Here is an 8,458-nt window from a genome sequence, read left to right as displayed (position 1 = left end):
CGCGGTACTTTTTATTTCAACACTGCGGTACTTTTTATAGTAACATCGCAGTACTTTTTATATCAACACCGCGGTACTTTTTATATCAACACCGCGGTACTTTTTATGTCAACATCGCGGTACATTTTATATCAACACCGTGGTACTTTTTATATTAACATCGCGGTACTTTTCATATCAACACCGCGGTACTTTTTATATCAACACCGCGGTACTTTTTATATCAACACCGCAGTACTTTTTAGATCAACACCGCGGTACTTTTTATATCAACATCGCGGTACTTTTTATATCAACACCGCGGTACTTTTTATGTCAACATCGCGGTACATTTTATATCAACACCGTGGTACTTTTTATATTAACATCGCGGTACTTTTTATATCAACACCGCCGTACTTTTTATATCAACACCGCCGTACTTTTTATATCAACACCGCGGTACTTTTTATATCAACACCTTGGTACTTTTTATATCAACACCGCGGTACTTTTTATATCAACACCGCGGTACTTTTTATATCAACACCGTGGTGCTTTTTATATTAACACCGCGGTACTTTTTATATGAACACCGCGGTACTTTTTATATGAACACCGCGGTACTTTTTATATGAACACCGCGGTACTTTTTATATGAACACCGCGGTACTTTTTATATCAACACCGTGGTGCTTTTTATATTAACACCGCGGTACTTTTTATATGAACGCCGCGGTACTTTTTATATTAACACCGCGGTACTTTTTATATCAAAGGGAGGCACAAAGCCATCCTTCCTTTATATGTGGGATCGTTTCTCCGAATGCAGCTCTAACATGGAATACTCAAAATACGTTTCTCAGCTTCCACTGGATCAAATCGGCTGCAAATTTCAGAAAGTAAATACTTTGTATGTTGAGGTAATATGTTCCAAATTTAAGAAAGTAAATACTTTGTATGTTGAGGTAATATGTTCCAAATTTAAGAAAGTAAATACTTTGTATGTTGAGGTAATATGTTCCAAATTTCAGAAAGTAAATACTTTGTATGTTGAGGTAATATGTTCCAAATTTCAGAAAGTAAATACTTTGTATGTTGAGGTAATATGTTCCAAATTTCAGAAAGTAAATACTTTGTATGTCGAGGTAATATGTTCCAAATTTCAGAAAGTAAATACTTTGTATGTTGAGGTAATATGTTCCAAATTTCAGCAACGTTGGTTTATGCATTCTTGAGTTTTATTTAGAAAACCCTCAATCGGGTTGGTGTCTGTCTGTCCGTCCGTTCGTCCGTCCGTCTGTCCATCCGTCCAAAATGTTTTGGTGCTCATATCTCAAGGAATATAAATTGAAACCAGCTGAAACTTGGAATATACATCGGCCAATAGGTCTAGTTAATGGGTTTCAAAACAAATTCCAACTAAGTGCGAAAGGTTTTGCTTTAAAATTAAATACTGTATATGTAAATATATATACATAAATAAATGTTATATACTAGCATAGTTACCTGGTGGAAAATAGTCAGTCACGCAATTTAGTTTTGATATTCTGTTTATTTGTGGTGGGCTTTTTATAGTCAGAGGAAGCCACACCCCTTGGGCACGCCCTGCTGCCACGCCCCTTTGGCACGCCCCCTAGTCTAGATCTGATGTGCCCATGTTTTTTGTCGTGAAAAGTACCCCCAGGGACCCTCTCTTTCCTCTCTGAGTCACTTCCTTAGACTGTCCAAGAGGCACAACCAAACAAAAATACGTTCACAAATAGGGGTATCATACTAAAATACGCCATTTATGTCTGTCTGTCTGTCTGATGAATTTTTGACGCCAATACATGCCGTCGTTACTTATCAAATCTCAACCAAACTTGACAGGATGACCAAGGGTTACATAATGAAGTTGCCCAATGGGGTTTTCTCTCCCCCCCCCCCCCCCCCCCCCCCGAGCAAGTTTGCCCGCCAATGCCATCAATGGGGTTGCACGTTGAGGTGTATATCAATGTTAAATTAGCTTTATCGTGGCATATTTCCAAAGAAGAATTATCGTGACGTTTTTCTAAAGACGCTTTGAATAACAAAATAAATGATAATCGCATATTATTTATGTTATTACAATACATTATTAATACTAATAATGTCCCACTTCCCCCAAGGCGTTCTTCCTGCAGTGATAACATGTATAAATAGCTTATAGTTATAATGGCGTTTCCGTGGGAGCAACGGCTTATACAGGAAGTAAAAATATTATACACCACAAACACGTATTGTAATGAAAATCAGATCCACAACTTTGACCTAGTAGTAGGTTTAATGACAATTCGATCTCTGGCAACATCCTGTAAAAATACAATCATGCAATATATCAGGATTATGGAATCATGGGGAAAGTTCAGTAATATCAATCAATGCAAGCAAGCCTGGATCATCTACGTATACGCACCATTCGAGTCTATGTGTCACGGATTAAATGTCACAGGAATGTTTCGGAGCGATGGCCGTCCGAGTTCTTATAGACGCCTCTCAGTGGTTAGAGAGAGCATAACACCTGGGTTCAACTTAGATACATTTTCATTACATTCTCCCCGCCGTTAGAACTACACCTCCGCTAGGCAGGAATCAAGCATGCAGCAGCAATAGTAGAGCAGCGATGTCAGTCCATCCGTAGCGATCGGGGCGACAAATTTCCCTTCCTGTATGGGTCCGGAAACTACCGGGTACTACATCCCCAAGTCCGGAGTCCCCCACGTCGGAGTAGCCACCTGAGTCAGGTGACGAAGGTGGCACCACAGTGCCTACAGGCTGGGGTGTATTTGGTGGCGTGATGGCTGGCAGATGCTCCATAGGCGGAGCAACGGGAGAGTCCATAGACTCGTAAATTGGTTCGTCGATTTCCCCGCAAGGGGCCAGGTGGCGTACGGAGACAGTGGACTCGCGTCCATCTGCCATCAACATGCGAGCATGCTCGGGATTAGCTTGGAGTACTTGCACCTTATCCACTAGTGGATCATACTTGCTCATGCAAACCGCACGTTTGAGGTAGGCCGGCCCCGGCTCAGCAAGCCAACTAGGTAAAGGTCGAATACTTCCCGAGCTCCTCGGGTGATGAAACATCTGTTCGTGGGGAGTTTGGTTGGTGGCCGTACACAGTAAAGTCCTGATTGAGTTCAGTGCCGCAGGTAACGACCAGGCCCATTTATCTAGGCCTCGGCCGAGGGACCTAAGGCTTAGCGTGACGGCTCTCCATATAATATTATAATACCATTGAAGCGTTCGACCTGCCCATTCGCCTGCGGTCTATACGGAGTGGTATAGCTAGAAGCAACATTATGCTGGAGTAAGAAGCTCCTCACCTCCTGGGACAGGAACACCGCACCTCGATCGGTATGCACGTAGGCCGGATTCCCAAAACATAGAAAACAAGTTCTGCAGGCACCGGATAACCGTGGCGGCCGTCAGATCTGCGCACGTGAAAGCGAAAGGGAATCTCGAGAACTCATCAACGATAGTGAGCAGATAACGAGAGTTACTCGATGCCGGTGACACCGGCAGTGGCCCTTTGAAGTCCATCGCCAATCTCTCCCACGGCCTAGTTGCTCGGACCAGTGTCCCCACAGGAGGGTTGTAAAAACGTGGTTTGAGTTCAGCACATACAGAACAATTGTGACAGACCTGGCGAATGTCTTCAACTGAGTAGGGCAGGTTATGACTACGCACAAAATGAGTGAAACGCGTCACCCCAGGATGGCACATAGTGTTGTACAAAGCGCGCAGATCCTCCAAAATATGAGGCCCACACACTTTGCCGGCCGCGATAAGGCGTCGGCAACCAGGTTATCCCTCCCAGGGCGATATTTGATGGTGTAGCAGAAATCGGCGAGTTTGATGCGCCAGCGAGTGATTTTCTCATTCTTAATGCGTTGAGCATGCAGGGTGTCGTACATAAACGCAACGCTCTGTTGGTCCATGATAATTTGGAAGCATCGTCCGAGCAAATATGGACGCCAACGCGGAATCAACTTGACGATTGCGTATGCCTCCTTTTCAACAGACGAATGTCTCCGCTCAGCGGAGGTGACAGTTCGTGAAAAGAAAGCCACATGGCGCCCCCCCTGGGAGAGAGTCGCCGCTATCGCATGATCCGATGCATCACTTTCCAAAACAAAAGATTTATTCTCGTCAATCGTCGCCACAGCGGCGCCAGCGATGTCGGACTTAAGGCCATGGAAAGCAGCCTTGGTGGCAAGGCTCATGGGGAACGCTTCACAGTCCACAAGTGAGCAGAGTTTCACAGAGAAATTTTGTACCCACTTAGAATAATGAGCGAACAGCCTGAGAGCACGCTTCAGCAAAGCACGATCGCAGGGCGGGGCCATGTCGAGCAAGGGTCGCAGACGCTCCTTATCCGGAGCAACAGAGTCGTGGGTCACGGTGTACCCCAGAAGATCTATCGTGCGAGCGGAGTAACGACATTTAGCCTCATTCATAGTTAAGCGATACCTCTGCGCGACCTCGAGGAAGCACTTCAGATTAGCATCATGATGTTCCTGGTCATGCCCGCAAACCGTGAGATTGTCCAGATATACAAAGACGTCGGTCAAGTTCTCCTTAGCGATGAGGTCGTCCATAGCCCTCTGAAAACACGGGACCCTGTTCGTGACCCCGAAAGGTAGCCGGGTGAACTGGTATAACCTTTGACCCGATTCAAACACGGTATAGATACGGTTGGCCTCGGAGATGGGGATTTGATGATACGCACTACGCAGATCGAGAGTGCTCTAGACCGAATACTGGGCCACTTGTCGAACCAGGGAGTCAATTCCCGGAAGGGGGTAGGCGTCCAGCTGTGTAAATCGATTAATCGTCTGCGAGTAGTCGATTACCATGCGTTTGCGATGCGCTTCGCTTCGTACCACTAGAACTTGGGCCCGCCATGGCGACCGACTAGGTTCTATGATACCTTCCTTTAATAGCTGGGCCGTTTCTTCCGCAATGAATTGCACGTCAGCTCGTGAGTAGCGTCGCGATTTAACCGCTACAGGTGTACAGTCCATGGTCATATTGGGGAACAGCGACAGCGGCTCAATTTCCATCCCTGCAAGAGCACACACAGCAAGCGTATCAGTGCCACCAAATTCCATTTCCAACCGTCCATGTCGCTTGAGAAAATCATGTCCGAGCAAAACGTCTGCATATAATGCTGGTAAGACCATGAGATGCACATCCGGAAACATTCGTCCCTTAATCACAAGCTTCAGTCGACATTCCCCTTTTGTGCTGAGCCTAAGCCCCTGAGAGGCCATAAAGATTCGGCGTCTTGTCCCAAGAATCGGCCATCCATGTTTTTGCACCAGTCGATAAATCAACATAACTATCTGTGGAACCTGTATCGATCAAAGCATTAGCAAAAATTCCTCCGATCATAAGTGGGATTATAGCACGAGCCAGGCCAGGTGGACCTGCAGTTATAGAGTCGTCTAGGCGAGGCATTAATTGTAATGTAATGTAATTGTAATGTCATTAATTGTAATGAAAATCAGATCCACAACTTTGACCTAGTAGTAGGTTTAATGACAATTCGATCTCTGGCAACATCCTGTAAAAATACAATCATGCAATATATCAGGATTATGGAATCATGGGGAAAGTTCAGTAATATCAATCAATGCAAGTAAGCCTGGATCATCTATGTATACGCACCATTCGAGTCTACGTGTCACGGATTAAATGTCACAGGAATGTTTTGGAGCGATGGCCGTCCGAGTTCTTATAGACGCCTCTCAGTGGTTAGAGAGAGCATAACACCTGGGTTCAACTTAGATACATTTTCATTACACGTATGCTTAGCTTTTTTAAGTCGCTAATGCTCTTTATAACACTAAATGAAGAAATTTGGAGGAATCCCAACATCAGTGAAGTAAGGTTTACTTACAGAACTGAGCGAAGATCTACTGTACTCTATATAACCCACAAATGTTGGGTTAATAACATGGCCCTTTCTGCCACTACCGTGGCATTTCTCGTAGCAAACCTTTGAAACTCGCTCCTCCTGTTTCATATGAAACTGAAAGGGAAAAGTTCGGGTTGTTCTCCTTTACCAAGCAGCTAGCTAGCGCTTGCCAAGGCAGCCATTCCTTAACGGTTTTGAATGGAGTGCTTGCTCAAATGCTTTAAAACCACTTAGCGATCTCTCCACAAGAAACTTGGTAAATGAACACACACCCAATGTTCTTAAGACCTGGCCATAGATCGACTGTAATCTATATACCCCAAAGAGGAATGACCCTTCCTGCCCCTCCCGGAGTCTGCAGGTGTACTAGTAGATATAAATATACAAATATACACACTTTATACCTCTTTTATATTGTCGTGTCGCCCAGCGATTAAGACCGCTGGGTGACGAATAGCCAGAACGGTCCTTAATTTCAAGGCACGTAGCCAAAATTGGCGGTTGGTCCATCGCACGTGGGTGAAGGAACCAAAGTGCTTACCTGAACGGAAGCCACGCGGGTTTATTCTCAGACCCCAAAATAAATAAACACATGACAAATAAAAAATGCTCAATAATTTAATGAAAGTAAAGGTAATACGAAAATGGTGAAATATAGGGAGAAGTAATACTTAAAATTCTACTTTGAGACATCTCCACTCAGTCACAAAAACGAGCACACAGGGGAAAGATAAAATAAATAAAATGTTTCCTTTTCGTGCCGGACTTATCTGTCTCCAAAGGGGTACCTTCAGCGAGCGGTGGCGATGATCGAGTTCAGCCCTCTCGCGCCTGAGCGAACAAGATGACGATGGCTGACGAAGGCGCCAAGGGCGTGAGGAGAAGACGACCTCTCCCTCTCCTCGGTTCCTCCAAGCTCCCGAGTGAGCCCAAATGTTGCCCGCCTCTGTTGAGATGCCGCCGGCACAGAAAAAGCTCCACGCTCCTTCAAAAGTGCACACAAATCCCAGCACACCAAATGCACCAACAATGGCGAGCTTCTTGTTTGTGCCAAGAGACAAAGCGACCGAGAGAGCGACTCCTATTCGTCCTGCTTTAAGCTCCTATTAATCTCCTGACGTCACACCGACCAATCATGAACCTCAGGGGCGTGGCCTGCCGGTACCGTCTTCTTTGGAGGCGGGGCTTAGTTGCCGAACGGCTCTGCCTGCTTGTAGTGGATGGTTGTTATTGTTTTAAGGATGGGTTTATGGCCGGCCTTGTTGTAATTGTAAAAATGTAGGGAAAAACCACCGAGGACAATCACATACTGGGGGAAAACGAATCTTAACCCCTATCTAATTACCATAGCTTAACCCCTCATGTGAAGACATGTAAACAACTTAACTCTCTGGAATCTACAAGCCGATTCTATCGGCTTCACGCATGCGCCGAAATGTCTACAAGCTGAATTTATCGGCTCTAACCGCATTCAAATTTACCGCGCAATTACCGCCTCCTGGATTCCATGTGCATAATATATAATAATAATAGTAGACTCCAGAGGGTATAATAATAATAATAATAATAATAATAATAATAATAATAATAATAATAATAATAACTAGAACTGCCACTTTAAAACTGCTGGCAGTGATGACCGGTTTACTCGCACCCACTTTTGATGCAACCCCACTGTTGATACAACCCCACTTTTGATACAACCCCACTTGTGATACAACCCCACTTTCATTGGACATGCTTTGACACAACCCACTTGGACACAACCCCGACACACACACACACACACACACACACACACACACACACACACACACACACACACACACACACACACACACACACACACACACACACACACACACACACACACACACACACACACATCCCCCCTACCCCCTCCCACACACACACCCACACCCCTCCCCCCACATGCACACCCTTCCAAACACACACCCACACACACACCCACACACACACATCCCTCCCCCCCCACACACACACACACATCCCTCCCCCCCCACACACACACACACACATCCCCCCTACACACACACACACACACATGCACACACACATACACACATCCCCCCTAACCCCACCCACACCCCTACCCCCGAACACACACACACACACACACACACACACACACACACAACCAACCCCCCCCCCCCCCCCCCCACCTACACACAAACACACACACACATCCCTCCACCCCCCCCCCCACACACACACACATCCCCCCTACACACACACACGCTTATTTTTCAAGATAAGCAGGTTGCAAGGTCAGACATATATATGGTGGCGGCCAGCGCAAATGGGCCACTGTATTTTCGTGTATTACGTACGCGCTTTGATGGGCGGGGCGTATGGTGTTCATGAAATGGTCAAATGCGGAAGTGCTGGAAGCAGTTGCGATGGTGTCGCACGATCTCTTCTCGCGGTCCACAAGATTATCACAGAGAGGTGCAGCTTCCAGCGTTTCTAGATCTGATCCAGGCCTATCCAACGAGACCAGTCCCAGCATTCTAG

This window comes from Myxine glutinosa, chromosome 6, assembly GCF_964187855.1.
Source record: "Myxine glutinosa chromosome 6, kmMyxGlut1.1, whole genome shotgun sequence".
Taxonomy (NCBI): Eukaryota; Metazoa; Chordata; class Myxini; order Myxiniformes; family Myxinidae; genus Myxine; species Myxine glutinosa.
The sequence above is the reverse complement of the archived record's forward strand: the minus strand, read 5'-3'. Positions refer to the sequence as shown.